This window comes from Temnothorax nylanderi, unplaced genomic scaffold (assembly GCF_030848795.1).
Source record: "Temnothorax nylanderi isolate EJ_2023f unplaced genomic scaffold, tnyl_v1.0 TNYL_tig0397_pilon, whole genome shotgun sequence".
Taxonomy (NCBI): domain Eukaryota; kingdom Metazoa; phylum Arthropoda; class Insecta; order Hymenoptera; family Formicidae; genus Temnothorax; species Temnothorax nylanderi.
This window is the reverse complement of record NW_027249459.1, coordinates 110,909-128,161: the sequence shown is the minus strand read 5'-3', so window position 1 is coordinate 128,161 and position 17,253 is coordinate 110,909. Positions and strand designations below refer to the sequence as shown.

Below are 17,253 nucleotides of genomic sequence, written 5' to 3'. Positions count from 1 at the left end.
AGGCCAGTTCATCGGTTTTTTCCGCGCTGCCGGGACCAGCCAACTCTAAGTTGATCGCACCTGTGGCCGTCCTTCTTACGTTCGGGGCTCGGTCAATGCCGAGCTCCGATAGTTTTATGGCGGATTTTACCGCGCGCATGGCCTCCGTATATTCCCCTTCGGGGCACGTCAACGTGACGGCCGCCGTGCGGGGAATTCTCCTGCCCTTTTTACGGGGCTGCTGTTGCGCGACCGGTGCGCTGGCTCCACCTCCTCCCTTCCCTTTCTTTTTCCCGCTTTGCCCGGGCTTGGGAACCGGATTTTTTGCCGCGGCACCTGCCCCCGAGCGGGGTGCGGGAGTCGGCTCAGGGACCAAAGTACCGCCCTGGCGAGGTTTCGGGGCCACTTTACTCGTCCCCTCTTTCTTCCCCTTCCCCCTCTTCACCGCGGTCGTCCACAGCTCACCGGCCGTGGTTTTCGCCGCAGGTGTCGATAAGGAGGGGGGGAGCTGCGTCTTACCTCCCTTGGCGCTCGTTTTGGTCGATGCTCCAGCGTTTGCGGTCACAAGGACTTTACGCGGAGCATCTTTTCCTCCCTTCTTCAGCGCGGCTGGTTGCTGACTCTGCAGCATGGCGCGCATCTCCTCCACCTGCAGCGAGAGGCGCCGTAGCTCTTCGTCGCGTCCGTCGCTAGTCCGCCTCTCCGCGGTGGGTAGCGTACCGTCCGTTGGCACCTCAGGTGGACACTGATTGTCAATCACCTTAGTGCGTCCCAGGACCGGTGGCCTGAGTGCCACTGGCATGCCCTTCTGTCTGATTTCAGCCAGAACGGCGTCTCTGGTGCTTTCTATTTGCACCTCCTCCTTGTTCTGTGCCGCGCCAGGATCTGTGCCCATCACACCCCCATTATCGTGTCCGGTCATGTCGACCGTGTCTTCCGAATCGGAGGTGGTGGTATCTTTGATTGTCTGGCGTCGGCGCTTTGCCCCCCTCTGCGGCCTTGCGCTAGGCGGGCCATCTGGCTGCGTTTGGAGCAACTTCCGACTCTGCTGCAGCTGTGCTAGTTGTGCTTGGACACTTTGCACTTCTGCCTGCAGCTGTGCGTTTAAATTACGCATCTTCTTGAGGCTGATAATTTCAGCCTCTTGAGCAGAGACCTTGTGTCTGAGCTCCTCTAGCTCAAGGTCTCTGCTCGTTCCTCCCCCAGCCTCTGGGTCCTTAATCCGCTGGATTAGCTGGCCCGTGGCAGCGGAGATCGTGGCCGCCGACTCGTTGAAGACCTTCCTCATGCCTCCGCTCAATTTGGAGGATTTCTCCGCGACCTTGTCGATCCCCCGAAGGCTCTCGACTATCAGGCCCGGGATCTCCAACGTCGGGGCATGCTTCAGTCTCTGGGCCTCCTGTATCTCGAGAATCTTACGCTTCTTCGAGAGGTTTGGAGGAATGACTGGGTTTTCCACACCGCTAAGCGCCTTCTGAGCTCGCGCCAGTTCCTTCTTGGCCTTGGAGACCTTTTGTTCTATCCCGACACCGGTCGTTATTTGGCCTCCTGGGCGTCTGAAGAGCTTCTGGCAATGCTCGCAGCGCACCTCTTCTCTCTCCTCTTCTCCGTCCACTTGAGAGTCGTTGTCCTCGTTGCCGCTCTCAGTGTCCGCGAGGTCGTCCATCTCCACATCTGAATCCTCGACGACAACTGGATCCAGATGTGCGTTGCCGTCGGTGGCCGAGACGGTCGGGAGGTTAATTTCCCCGTTTCCGCTCGCTTGATCGACGGCTTGAGCGCTTCTCTGCGAGGACTTGGCCCTCGCTCGTACGCTTGCTGGTCCCATCACGGATCCCCTGGTGGTCCTAGGGATCCTGGATCGTGTCCCCGCACTCTGCGGCGCTGTCGGGACACCCACCTCATCGCAACCCCTCCGAAGGTCATCCTCCGGCCCCCGGTTGTTGCCTGTACTCCCTGAGCTCGTCTTTGGTTTTAGGGGATTAAAATTTGCACAACTCATTTTTATTTCAATCCCAATCCCCGCTGCGGCTCTACCACCTATGGCGTGCCCTCACCGGCCGACCGGAAACTATCCGACCGACCGGTGCCCCCGAGTTCCCCCAGGGGAGGTGGCTATGGCTCGGGCCCCCGGAATATCTCAACGGGGGCACTGGCCTCCAGCCCCTTACACATCCGCGGGCAGGGCTCATCAAGGAGCCGACGCACCGTGGGCTATCAGGGGTCCCCGGGCTCCGACACCCGGGGCACCGCAGCGGGTGCTGCCAAGCGGGGGGCCCCACGGATGAATGGGGCCAAGGGTGTCGCGACCCACCCATGACCTTGCCCGCCGTGGCGACCAGCTTAAAGTCACGAGTCGCCGGCCGAGGTGACCTCCGCGCCGGCGACCCCGCCTGCCCATTAGTCGGCTTAGGGTAGGGAGAGCCCCCACCATACACCTCCCGCGCGCGGGACTAGCGGGGAGGAAGGGGGTCCGGCCGAGTAACTCGATCCCAGCCCCCCCCCCCAACCGACCGAGTAAACTCGATCCCGGCCCGCCGCCGCCCGCGAAAGGGCAGGGCACAGGGACTCCCCCAGTTGAAGCGATCACCGACCAATGAGCTACTTTAGCTCGCCGTCAGCCCATACGTCCGACGGCTTGACCCGCCGGCCCCGACCTCGGAATACTTCCAAGCGGCCCGACGGGTCTCCCACCCAGGTCGCCTCGGCCCCGACCTCGGAATACGTCCGAGCGGCCCGAGACGACCCTCCGCACTCGAGGAACCGTGGGACCACGTCCCTGGTGTGCAATCCTTTTGTGCGGGCCTCCCCACCACCCGGCCCAGCACCACGTACTGGGTCGAATGAAAGGTGGATGTCCCCCTTCCTCCATCCGGCGTGCCGGCATGGAGATTGAAGGAAGGCCCTCGCGGTCCCACGGATGAGCGATCTAGACCCGCAGCGCGCACGTTCAGGGTTGATCCTGAACGCGACGCCTCCGTCCAAGGACGGAGTGCAGGTCTTTTGACCCCCCAACCGCGAGACAACGGTAGATTCTACCCCTTCCCGCAAAAAGGGACCCCCGGGCCACCCCCCGGCCGGAGCACCGGCGTGCAATGGGTGAATGGCCCAACCCCGGGAATGGGGCGACGTAGGACGGGCGTAATACCCACCGCACCCCCGAGCCGAACGGATACTGGACCGGGCCATCGCCCGAGAGATCCAGCAGCCGCGACCAGCCCAAGGGTGAAGCAGCGGACCCCCGTCGCTACCTCTCTCCCCAAGGGAAACCAAACCCTTCCCGAACCTACCGGAGCACCGGCGTGCAATGGCCGAGAAGGGGACCCCCCTTTCCCCATGGCCGGCGGGAGGAGTAGAAACTCCTCCCTATCGGTCCCGGCCGACCGGGCGTTTGAAGTCGGGGTCGCCTACCCCTACCGGCGATTGGGATTGGTCCAAAGACCAGCCCCTAGGGAGTCGCCGGGCCCCCGTTCTTCCCGCCCCTCCAGTCCGTAGGCTGGCGGCAGGAAGGGTGGACTCTTGGACCCCGCACCTCACCGATGAGCCACCACGGCGGCCCCTGCGAAGCAGAGGCCACCGGACATAGCCCATCGGATCCGAACGGGGAGCCCTCTCACCACGCCAAGGTGGTCCACCACGAGAGGGATCTCGACTCAGTCTGCATCCCGCATATACAGTCCTCGTTTAATTTGTTTCCCTGTAAGGGGTTGATTAAGAGAAAGTAAATGGTTTAAGGATTCGTGGTTTAAGAATCCAAAAGTTTAAGGATGAAAAGACCTGTATGTGGTTTAATAATCCGTTTTAGAAAGTTTGTAGAATGAAAGAAAAATACATAGGTCTAGGCGATAGTAAAAAGAAAGTTTTTATACATTAGAAATAGTAATTTGTGCTATATGATCTAAAAGGATAAGGTCGAAGGCACTAACACCCTCATTCGAGGGGACACATTTCAAATAAAGAAGGAAGATTTTGATAAAATTATTTGGCTTGACATTTTTTCTTAGTATCACGTTTAGTTTTTATTCAAGGATCAACGACGAAGATGTGAGACCACATCTGATCTTGCTTTAAAATGAATTTTTTCCTGGATTTGAGACAGAAATCTGATTTTTTATTTGAAAGATGAGTTTTATCCCAAAACTTTCCGCTAGGATCAGTGATCTTCACCAAAGATATTATTGTGATAAACTGTAAACTGTAATATATGGTATATATTATTTTTATATAAATAAAACTTTTTTTATGATAATTAGTGAATTATTCCCCAATGCAGATTAGTATATAACAGGCCTGGGCAACTTCGAGCTCCGGAGCCACGACACTCCCCTACTTTCCGTGGATAGAAAAAAAGTGTCGTGGTTCAGGAGCTTAAAGTTGTCCAAGCCTGGTCTATAAAAGCAATCTAAATATTAATTAGACAATAAATATTGAGATATTTTATTACTATTGCATATTTATTGAAAACATGTTGCCTGTAATAGAAATAAAACATTAATAAGAACTTTAAATAAATGTTAGAATTAATATTACGGTAATCTTAATATAATATTGTAATAAAGTTGATAGTACGTTTAAATTTTTATCTCAAAAACATTACAGGAATGATAGAAAAACCTTAGCGCAATGTTATTTGCAACGTTATGGCACTTCCATTTCAACATTACTGAAATTTCGGAATCGTGGTCAAAGTATGTTCATAATGATGTTCTATACAACATTAAGAACTACATATTTAACAACATTACAAGTTCTAGAATATCGTTGCAATAACATTGTAATAATGATTTTTTGCTTACTGGGACTGTAACTATCTCATGTATTTATTACTAATCTTGTTCATTTATGAATTCCAAATGTTTATAACTGAAACGTATGCATTATCTGCAAATTGATTGTCTGAGAAATACAACGTTACACGATCTCCTTCGACATTTACGATTTTGTGTCTCCTTCTCCGCCATAGTGTTGACTACAGCCTATTCGGGTTGTATACATAAGGGCTCAGACCCAATGAGAGGAATAAGGAACAAGGAATAGGAATTCATAGTCGCATCTTATTTCAATAAACGTGTATTGAAATACGATGCGACTATGAATTACTCTTACCGTCCATCTATTTTATACCATAGCTTGTTAATGACTAGAACACTTATTTTGGAACTGACAATGAACTTCAATTTGTAATCGTTGCTTTTGCAGTGAATGTTACCCTTTACTTTTAATGCTTTTTTTATTTACAGAACGATTTAAAGCTACAATAGAAGCTTTATCAGTAAGCGGCGCAGGAACCAAAAATAAAGTTAAATGTCCTTTTTTCGAAGAGCTGAGTGAGATATTTGGCCACCGACCAATTGTAAATCAAAGTGGTGTAGATTCTACGGTACTGAATCCGGATCTATAAGTATGATTTTCGAATGTTTAAGTTTATATTTAATAGCGGTGCTGCTATATTATTTTAATTATTAAAAATATTTTACTACCATACTAATATAGATACAAAATTAACTATGTAATAATGTATTTTTCAGATAATGAGACCACTGATTATTGTGCAAGTAATGCTGAGTCCGTCGTAACATCAGAAGATTCAGAAGGTTGTGAATCACAGAAAAGGCAATTCATGGAACATACTATTGGTCGTTCTAGTCTGTCGCCATCTACTTCAACTAGTCACCAAAGATCATCTTCTGACGTCCTACAAAGTCCATTATCACCAACGTTCAGCTGTTTATCGGAAGACAGCAATGCTAGCTCAATGCCTTCCTTAGATTCGTGTGAACTTGATGGCTCTGACAAGCTATGCGCTTCTTCTAAGAAACGTAAAATATGTAAAACACCTACATACACAAGGCGCGAAGGTCCACGATCTAATCTGAAGATTATGCAAAACTTTACAAAACAAATAATTGAATCGCAAGAAAATTTACTGACAAAAACTATTGAAGAACAGCGCAAGCTTGATCAGGAGATGCTCAATCAATATAATTATATCTTTTTGCAGCAAACGCAAATGTTACTCACAGGGCCGCAAGAATTCGCCATTACGCACAAATTATCCAACGGTTCAGCAATTTCCTAGAATTTCAACTATGTCACCAATGAATCTGATGTTCACAGAAACTCTACTACCTCAGAACAATAAGAATACAGCTCATCCTTATACTTCACCTACTACTTTGGAGTAAAAAATGCGATTGAATAATAATGTCATTACAGCGATCCCGAATTATATGCAATATTAGTATAATGAAGTGTGGATGCTAGTTATGTGCTATATTCTTTGTAAATTATTAGTGTATAGAATATTAACAAATATATGCCGAAGTAGAGAGCGTCAACGACTTGGGAATCGTTGTCAGGTACTTATTATCCAACATTATAAAGTAAAAGAAAAATCACAAATAATTTATAAACCTATATAAACAATTGTCAGAGAACACTGAAGACTTAAAATGATTAATACATTGATGATTGCGTGTCATGGATTCATGATTAGTGGTTAAACACTGTTTGTGAGGTTGGGTTCGCATCAGCTGTTGCGTTGCCAATGGCAACGTCTGTCATTACTAATTCGAACCACGAGGTAAAAGTAAACTTTGTAACAATAAGGGCCTTTCTACAATATGTCGCAAACGATAGCAACTGCCAGTTGAAAAGTATTATTTGCGGTTGCGCTTGTCAGTTGCAGTTGTCAAAAGAGGGTAGACGAACTTTTAATTTTTTGGCGTAACTAGCAATCGGCAATAAGAAATAACACTTTTCAGCTAGCAGTTGCCATCGTTTGGAAACTATTCGGATGCACCCAGCGTCGTTCTATCTTTGTTACTTACTGAAAATTGAACAAGGACAGAACGCGACGCAGGTGTGCACCCGAGTGAAGTTTCCGAACGCAGCCTAAAAAGTTGCAAGACATTGGCCGCGTATCGGACCTCTTCTTCTTCCTTAGGAGCCATTACCCAAGGAAGAAGAAGAGGTCCGATACGCGGCCAATTTCATATGTTGCAACCTTTTTTTTTAGTAGCTCCGACTGTACATACAAAATTCATTAAAACAATCACCTATAGTGTAAACTATATGAAATCTGATAAATACGATGCACGAAAACTTCCTGCGGGAAACGTAGACTTAATTTAAATGATATATTGATAATATAATTTATTTTCCAAAATAATAAAAGGATTCAATGTAGAAAATTACATTAAGTGCACTATTTAATAAAATAGCAATATTTTGAAGCAATTAACGACCATTAATTCTTAAGCTACATCATATAACTTTAGAGAGGCTTTAGTTTGAAGATGATAGAATGTTTTTCTAAAGTGGCGTTTGATATATTTACTTACAAAACAAGATTATAAGCCGTGGATGGTTAAAAAATGGTTAAATTCATTAAATCATTTTATATTTGATATAGACGATCTTATGCCAAAGATTGCATTAATTACTTATATTACTTATAACAATATGATTTCGCTCGACAAAGCAAACAGCTACGTAATTTAAAACGGCCAAATTTCGAGCAATTAACAGATGTTAAGAATATATTTCATAATTTCAAAAGGTATACAGTCGTGTTAACGTTTCGAGCCTTACTTGGCTTTCTTCAGAACAATAAAAAACTATAAGGAATAACGCATTACAATATCTCGTATTACTTTACAATAAAAGAATCAGATTCGATCCAACGCTACTGTTCGAGAGCACGCGGTAGCGCGAGGTAGCGCGAGGTGATAGAACGACCACAAAAAAAAACAGCAAGTCCCGCTGGAAATACAAGAAAATAAAGCAAAGTCTATTTAAAGTCTAAAAGTATGTACAATTATTTACAGAATGGTATAGTGCCGTGAGTGGATAGTGCGCACAGAATCTATCACAGCGAAAAGCAGAGAAGTTAGCTGCACAAGCTAATTCGGTGTCGAGAGCGGATTGCGAGTTGTGTTTAAGCGGTTTGCACGAGCGGTGATTCTAAGCGGGTGAACTTCGGCAAAGAGAGAGCCATCGGCACAGCGGCGAACCTTTTATTATCTCCGAGACGAGGCTCTCTCCGAGCTAATCACCAATAACTTTATCGCATTTGAAAAACATAGAAGGTTGTTAAAGGACTGAAGTGCGTGATTGGTAGCCACAGGCCGCGCGCGGAAACGTACGCCCCTGATATGCGCGGAGCTCGGATTTCGGGAGGGTGATTGGCCATCGGCGGCCCACGTCATCGCAACTACGTTACAATTTTCGTTCGGCGATCCGAAGAGATCGTTGCTTGTTTGCGATCACGATGTTTATAGCATGGATTTTTTGCTTGTTTGTGCGAACTGTTAGCTTGACTTTGTTATTAACGAAATGTTAACGAATGTTCCGGAATGCGAGTAAAGAAAAGATCCATGCTATAACTTGACAATAATACGACTTCTTTAATGCGATTTCAATCGAATACTATATCGAAAGCGTGCTTGCGCTGACATGCAACCGAAAGCGATTTTCTTGTGATACGGATTATCACGATCTCAAACATCCCGCCCGCCTCGTCATATGTTGACGAAACTAGACGGTGCGCTCGATGGGGCGACCGAAGTCGCGGCAGGAAGTATCGATTTGTGATCGATTCGCGATGATCGCAATACCGGCGCGAGTGTGGGCGGCCATTTTGGGGGGTGCGCGGCTGCGCAGTATCATAACACGCAGAGATCTCGAGCGAGGAACATATATTCGCAAATCGCAAAATAAGTGACGTGAAGTGTTCTGTGACCCGTGAAAAGTGAAATGAAGTGACGCGAGATTACGGTTAGTTGAGGCGGAAGGCCAAAATGAACGATTACGCAAAGTGAACTTTCAAAGTTGGTAGAAGGCCTACAAAAATAATTAAGTGAAGTGAACGAAAAATATTGGCGGAAGGCCGATAAAACCATTAAGTGACAGTAAGTGTCGAAGGGCTCACGCATCCTCCGGCTGAGGCTGGTCCTTGATCCCGGGAAAAAACACGAGCTTGCACAGTGGTCGAACCAGCTCTGACGTGGAGGTGCGAATTGTCGCCACTCGAACGATGCCATCGTCTCCGGGGTGCAATCGTATGATGCGGGCAAGTGGCCATCGGCTCGGTGGTGTGCTTTCGGCGCGTACCAGGCACAGAGATCCGACGGCTGGGGCATCCTCGAGTTTGAGCCACTTCGGGCGTGCGGTCATCCCGTTAATGTACTCGCGCGACCACCGTGACCAAAAGTGATCGCGCATTTTCTGGAGGTGTTGCCACCGGGAAAGAGAGCTGTTGGAGGTGTCAGTCAAGGAGGACTCGGGAACGGCGAGGAGAGGAGCTCCGATTAGGAAGTGGCCCGGGGTAAGAACGGAGATGTCGTCCGGGTCGTCGGATAAAGCCTGCAGCGGCCTGGAATTCAAGCAGGCTTCGACCTGAGCGAGGAAGGTGCTTATTTCCTCGTACGTGAGGGTAGTTTCTCCGATGACTCGACGAAGATGGTATTTGGTCGACTTCACGGCGGCCTCCCACAGTCCTCTGAAATGCGGTGCAGCCGGCGGGTTGAAGTGCCATTTAATGCCTTCCATGGCGGCGACGTGAGCAAGGCGACGGCCGTCGGCAGACAAAGTTCGGAAGAGCTCTCTCAGGACTCGGTTTGCCCCCAAGAAATTGGTGCCGCAATCAGAATAGAGTTCCTCGCAGAGGCCTCTACGTGAAATAAAGCAACAGAAAGCGGCGAGAAAGGCTTCCGTCGTAGTAGTCAGAAACGACGTCAAGATGCACCGCCTAGGTACAGAGACACACGAACACGGCGATGAAAGCTTTGTGCGCTCGGTGTCCGCGGCCCTTGCTCGTGCGGATGAAGATCGGGCCGGCGTAGTCCAGGCCGGTCCGGAGGAAAGGGCGTGCTGGAGTGACTCGTCCCCTCGTAAGATTGCCCATCAGAGGTTGAGGTGTCGTAGCTCGCCAGCGGGTGCATGTGACACAGCGATGCAACTGCTATTTGACAACGGAGCGACCTCGAGGGATCCAGAAGCGGAGGCGAAGTAGGCCGAGGCACTCCTCCGTGCAGCGTCCGACCGTGGCAAGACTCGATGATCAACCGAGTGAGCCACGAAGAAGGCGGTGCGATCATGGGGTGCCGCTCATCGTGGGAAAGCATTGCATGCTTGAGGCGTCCCCCGACTCTCAGAACGCCGCGGTCGTCCAGGAATGGACTCAGGCTAGCCAGCAGACTTCGATGCGCCACAGTGCGGTTTGCGGAGAGTGAAGTGATCTCGGCGGCGAAGTGCAGTGCTTGCACCACGCGGAGCCAGCGAAGCAGTGCGTCGTCAATCTCATCTGATCGCAACGTGAGCGCGGTCGTGCGGGAAGCGGTGCGTCGCCAACGAGAGCACCAAGCCGTGACTCGTAGAAGCCGGTGCAAAGAGGAAAACCAGAGAACCATCTCGGGTTCGGCCTCGACTTTCTCGGTGGCAACGTGCGCCACGACTCTCTGTTCGGGAAGCTCGCTGTCGGACATCTTGAGACCCTCGCTCGGCCACTGGGATCGGTCCTCGCAGAGCCAGGCGGGTCCAGTCCACCACAAGGGATGTTCCAGAAGTTCGCCCGGAGCGATCCCTCTGGAGGCGCAGTCCGCCGGGTTGTCCCGCCCGGGGACATGTCTCCATCAAGCGTCAGGCAACTTTTGCTGGATGTGGGCCACGCGGTTCGCCACGTAGGTTTTCCAGCGGGAGGCGTGTTCTTGAATCCATTTCAAGGTAACCTGCTAGTCGGACCAAAGAAAAGTTGGTGCTGTGAACAGACGCAAAGTGGAGCGAGTGTGACACGTGAGAGAAGTGAGCAAGTCGGCGGCAGTGAGCTCTAGCCGTGGCAGTGACACCTGCTTGACCGGGGCCACCTTGCTCTTCGCGCCAGCAGATGAATGCCACGGTGCCGTTTCTGGTGATGCGGAGGTACACGGCCGCGGCGTATTCTCGCTCGGACGCGTCGGCAAAGCCGTGCTCGAGAAAGCTCCTCCAGCAGTGCGCGTTGGCGGCGGGAAGCGGATCGTCCCAATCAAGTCGTTGGAGCCACGCGGACTGAATAAGAATTTTCGCGCGAATCACAACGGGAGCTAGCCATCCCAGCGGATCGAAAAGGCGTGCGGTTTCCGCGAGAACGCGTCTCTTTGTGAATTCCGGGACAGGGCGCGGGTGAATCGCGAACGCGAAAGTGTCCTCGTTCGAGTGCCACAATAACCCGAGAGTTGAAAAACTGTCGTTTTTCCACGAGTGCGGTTCGTGGTGAAGTCGGTGCTCGGGAGGGATTCCCGACAGCACTTCCTCGCAATTCGCGGCCCACTTTCGGAGCGGGAACCCGCCCGCCGTGCACAGCCCGCGGAGTTCTGTCTGTGAGGCGATCGCATCGGATAAGGTGTTCGCCCCCGAAACGACGTCGTCCACGTATGTGTCCTCTAGCAAAGTGATCGCTCCCCGGGGATATCGCGATTGTTCGTCGTGGGCCAATTGTCGCAACGTCCGAATGGCCAGGAAAGGCGCACACGCGAGACCGTACGTCACCGTGAGAAGCAGGTACACGCACACGAGGGCGAGGAGGGTGCAGCGCCAGAGGATGCACTGGTATTTCCGATCGTCCGGGTGGATGAGGATCTGCCGGTACATCTTTTCGATGTCCGTCACGAAAGCGTAGCGGTGCCAGCGCCAGCGCATCAGGACGTCGGCTAAAGCGGGCAGCAGGTTGGCGCCCACGAAGAGGTGGTGGTTCAGCGACTCACCGGACGTCGTTTGTTGCGACCCGTTGAATACCACCCTGAGTTTGGTGGAGGTGCTTGATTCCCGGAGCACTCCATGGTGAGGTAGGTAGCACTCGGGTTTAATTGCGTTGTTTGGAGAGACGGAAGCTAACTCCATATGTTTCAGCTCCTCGTACTCCCGCATGAACTGGCGATAGAGCTCGCCGAACCGGGAGTCTCTTTGGAACTTCCGCTCCATGGCGATCAGCAGGCGTTCGGCCGAACGGCGAGTTTCGGACAACGTCGTCGGCACCTTGGAAAACGGCAGTCGGACCACGTACCGTCCCGTCTCCGTGCGGGAGTGCGTGCGCTCGTAGAAGTCCTCGCACTGCTGTTCTTCTGGCGTGAGGGCGGCGGGAGCGGAAGGCTCTGCTTCTTGCTCCCAGAAGCGGCGCACGAGATCGGCTAACTCGTAGTCGGCCGTCGCTTGGTAGCTGCCGAGCGCGTGGAGGGCTGAAGCACCGCAGCCACCGGACAGGAGCCACCCGAACGCTGTCTTCTGAGCGATCGGGGCATGCGGCCCGCCCTTTCGGATACCGTCTTCGAGGATGGTGGAGCACACTTCTGCTCCGAGAAGTAGCTCGACCGGGTCCCCAGCCGAAAACTGCACGTCGGCTAGAGGCAGCCCTTTGAGGTGGGGCCACGTAGCGGGGCTCTTCGTCGTCGAGCCTTGGTAGAGAGAGAGGTGGGGCAGCACGAACGCGACGGCGGTAATCGTGGCTCCGGTCTCGGACGTGAGGCTCACCGTCACCTTTCCGCGGGTGGACCCGGATTTCGAACCCCGATTCCGAATATCGTCACAGCGGAGCGAGAGTGTTGCAGGTGCACGCGCTGCGCGAGGGATTCGGCGATAATGGAGACCTCGGATCCTTGGTCGAGGAGGACTCGTACTGGATGTGGATTGCCGTGGCGGTCGGCGATGGTCACTCGCGCGGTTGCGAGGAGGATCGCCTTGCGGTCGTCAGCGGAACAGCGCGCTGACCTCGGCGGACGTTGACGCGGGAACGTAGGCTTCATGAAGCATCGTGTGATGCCGAGCCTTGCACGTGAAGCAGTTCTTCGCAGATTGGCACTTCGCGACGGAGTGATTGCCAAGGCAATTGAAGCACAAGCGACTGGACTCTTCTTCTTCTTCTTTGTGATATGGCCTTTGAGCAGTACTGCTCTTAATATGGCCAGGACGAACCAATTGTCGTATGAGCCGTAAGGCGTGTCTTAATTTTCAGTTGCACTGACGCAATGAATTTAATTGGACTCACAATGCAGACAGTAACAGTCGCAATACTTAAAAAAAATTTTCCGGACAAAACACGTCCGAACTGGTCCGTGCCCGTTGCGGCTTGCTCAACCTCAACTAAGCGACTGGACTCGACAACAGTTTTTCGTTCGGTGGCGGACTTGGATTTAAACTCGCTGCACGTCATTAGCGAGTGCTTTCCCTTGCACAGGGCGCACTGCGGATCGGATCTGTCTTTTGACCCGTGCTTCGCGGCGTGGGTCTTCGCGGACCAAGCGGAATCCGGGAGTTTCGCGGCGGTTTTTGGTTTCGCGGCGTTCAGCGTGAGGATGCGCTTCGAGATGAAATTTGTGAGTGTGTCGTGCTCCGGCGGATCGACGGAGTCGCTGGTGGAAGACTCCCACTCAAGTCGCGTTCGCGGATCGAAGAGCTCGACAACCAGGTGGTTGAAGAGGTCCATTCCATGGAACTCGATGGGTCTCCCGATGCTCTCCTGAGCATTGACTGCGGTTGTGACGGCGTTGTAAATGCGGCTCAGCTCTTCAGCGGTTTCTCCCTTCATCTTCGCCACGGCGGTAAACGTGGCGAAGTTGGAGCGTATCAACTCTTTTTTGTTATCGAAGTGTTTGCTTAAGATTGCCCACGCGCGGTCGTAATTGTCTCCGGTCACTGTTAATGAACGCACTAATTTTTCAGCGGGCCCTTTCAGACACGATCGGAGGTAATGGAACCGATCAGTGTTCGAGATCGACGAATTCTCACCGATGACCGACAGGAAGAGATCCCGAAGCGAAGGCCATTCCTCGTACGCGCCCGAGAAGTGAGGTAACGTAATACGCGGTAGCGAGGTCTTGGGGGCGCGTTCGCCACCCTGCTCTGGCCCAGCTGGCACCTGGGGCAACGCGGCTTTCAAAGTGTTTGCGCAAGTGGTGAGCAAGCTGTGCTGATGCACGTACGCATTCTCGACGGTGTCGAAAAAATCAGTTTTGTAGTACTCACTCTCGGTGTAGAGATCTCTGTAGCATGCCCGGATGAGATCGTGGTTTGACTCAAACTTGGCCCACAGGTCGTCGAGAATGCGGATGCGAGTTCTCAATGCGTCGAGGGTGATATTGTCTGCGCCCTGCTTCCGTAGATTAGTCATTGCGCGGGCAATGCGCCCGTGGATGTCGTGCTGACCGTTCAGCAAGGCGCTCTGATCCATGCTCATGGCTGCGGTCGTTCGTTGAGGAGGCACTCCCGAATTTGCGGTTGCCAGTCGAATCCGGCTCGAAGGACCAGAAATGTTCGAGAGCACGCGGTAGCGCGAGGTAGCGCGAGGTAACGAGACGACCACAAAAAACAGCAAGTACAAAAATGTAGAAAAATAAAAGTCTATATTTACAGTGTCTATATGTACAGTGTTTTACAGAGAGTCCTTTTCAGGCGAAAAGCCGTGAGCGGTAGCGCGCACAAAGATTAACACGGCAAAAGCGGCGAAAGCTATTAAGCGAGCGAATGCGAATTGCTACGCGAAAAGCGGCGTTAAGCGGTGTACAAGCGATCGTATAAAGATATACTAGGCGGGTGATCTGCGAACGAGAGCCCTTCCGCGGCGCGGCGGCGGTGTTTTATCACCTCCGAGACGAGGCTCCCTCCAGGCTAATCACCAAATAATTTCGAGAGGGTGATTGGCCATTGGCGGCCTACGTCATCGTGCTTACGTCACGGTTTTCATTTGACGATGCGAAGTGATCGTTACGTGTTTTCGATCGCTATGTTTACAGCATGAATCTTTCCTTTGTGTAAGAGCGGTTACTTGACTTTGTTTGTGCGACTGATTAGCCGTGACAGTGTTATTGTAATGTTAGCGAATGTTCTGCAAAGCGAATAAAGGAAAAGATCCATGCTATACTTGATACGATATCTTTATGCGATTGATTTAACGATTTCTTTAATGCGACTTCACTCTAAATTTTAACGAAAGCGTGTTTGCGCTGACACGCGATTATCATGATCTCAAACACACAGCGAAAAGCAGAGAAGTTAGCTGCACAAGCTAATTCGGTGTCGAGAGCGGATTGCGAGTTGTGTTTAAGCGGTTTGCACGAGCGGTGATTCTAAGCGGGTGAACTTCGGCAAAGAGAGAGCCCTCGGCACAGCGGCGAACCTTTTATTATCTCCGAGACGAGGCTTTCTCCGAGCTAATCACCAATAACTTTATCGCATTTGAAAAACATAGAAGGTTGTTAAAAGACTGAAGTGCGTGATTGGTAGCCACAAGCCGCGCGCGGAAACGTACGCTCCTGACATGCGCGGAGTTCGGATTTCGGCAGGGTGATTGGCCATCGACGGCCCACGTCATCGCAACTACGTCACAATTTTCGTTCGGCGATCCGAAGAGATCGTTGCTTGTTTGCGATCACGATGTTTATAGCATGGATTTTTTGCTTGTTTGTGCGAACTGTTAGCTTGACTTTGTTATTAACGAAATGTTAACGAATGTTCCGGAATGCGAGTAAAGAAAAGATCCATGCTATAACTTGACAATAATACGACTTCTTTAATGCGATTTCAATCGAATACTTTATCGAAAGCGTGCTTGCGCTGACATGCAACCGAAAGCGATTTTCTTGTGATACGAATTATCACGATCTCAAACACTACAGTTTACATTAATCAGATCTCACCCATGTATATGGACAATTAGTCATAGTGAAGTCGGAAGTATATCGTCGAGTATTCGTCAAAATATAAGCAGAATCGGTCGTTTCCTTCGTTGCATGACTTATGTGTGTCCATGAAACCCGTGCAATTGTAAGACCTTTGTCGCCAGGCCATCTTAGTGGCAACTATACCGAAAGTTAGAAATTCCGTAAGAACACCACGAATTTAATTATTGAGTTTAGACTCATAAACGGACTCACATAAGTGGTCAATGCAACAAGAGCGAGTGATACACTAATAATTGACAAAGAATATAGCACGTAAGTAGCATCCACAATTCATTATACTAATATTGCATATAATTCAGGATCGCTGTAATGACATTTATTTTAATCGCATTTTTGACTCACAAGTAACCATCGAACCTCCTTAAGTTCAGTTGTTATTTGATTGATCGGGTCTTTTTTAAATTTTTTATACGTAGTTTGATCCTCTAGCAATTCTTCCATTTGATTTACATAAACATCCCTATCCATAACAACAGTAACCTGTCCTTTATCAGCTTTAGTAACAAAAATGTCCTTGTTATTGTCTAAAAACTTTTTGCATTTGTTAAATTCACTAGATAGGAATCTACTAATGTAATCGACATGTTTATTATTACCTAAAAAATTAAATAGCGAATTGGCAATGGAGCTACGTGTCTCATTAGCAATCTCTGGAGGCAACTTATAACTTTTCACTTAAAAATTTTTAATTATGTTCAAAGCAGCGTCAAGACGGTCTTTCTTACTGCAAACCGGCAAGCCGAACCTCTCACCCAAACTAAGAATGTTTAAGAAGAGAGAGATTGCGGAGATGTTTTTCATCAAAAAAAACATACACAGGCAATAAACCTACAGAAGGACACTGAAAATTTAACAAAAATTTACGACAAAATAATAAGCTGTTAACCTTCACTTGCTTAAATAAGTTATGTCCTTACGCATTGTGTTCTCAGCAATCGGGATATACGGACGTGCTTTCTAACACGCTCTATATACACATTTAATTTTATTCTATCTCGACTTCTTATTTTTTACACTTCAATTTTACGAACACTGACATTATTATATTATATTTTACCGACAACGCACAAATCATGTAAGTCACTTAAATTTTTTACCTTTATAGTTCCATTCTTATTTATAATATTTAAGCGATCGCAACACAAAAACGAAATTTTTTGTCTGCCTAGTTTTTAGTTTCTGACTTGCGGGTACAGTGTCACGAATTGCCTGTCGAATGCTTGTGTAAGAGTTCACCTGAGGAGTGTCCGAAGTTGGACCGAAACGTTGTGATTTTTGTGAATAAATATGCCAGTTATAGTCAATTGAATTTTTGTGATATTATTTTATATTCACTGGCGGAAAAAACCTTTCCATTATTGTTGTATATATATTGTATATATAATGTATATATATATTGTTGCGCCCGTGCTGAGACACCCGTTGTGCGCTGAACTTCGCTCACGAGTAGTTTCAAGCCGAAGCGCGTTTCCTAACGACGGGATGTATTGATCTGTGGAAAAACAACTTCGACTGTCAGATCTACGGGGAGACTCCGATCGTTCGGACGTGTTCTCCACCTGAT

The 17,253-nt window shown here is 49.6% G+C and overlaps 1 long non-coding RNA gene across 2 annotated transcripts; it reads left to right on the top strand.

The window, feature by feature from the left end:
• The first annotated feature begins 3,402 nt into the window (after window positions 1-3,402).
• Window positions 3,403-16,998, top strand: LOC139782242 (uncharacterized). 2 transcript variants are annotated; one of them, XR_011720831.1, is made up of 3 exons: window positions 3,403-5,380; window positions 5,508-11,801; window positions 11,866-16,998. It is a non-coding gene; the product is annotated as an uncharacterized lncRNA (long non-coding RNA). The 2 variants fall into 2 exon arrangements; XR_011720830.1 differs by having other exon boundaries at window positions 3,403-11,801.
• The last annotated feature ends 255 nt before the right edge of the window (window positions 16,999-17,253 follow it).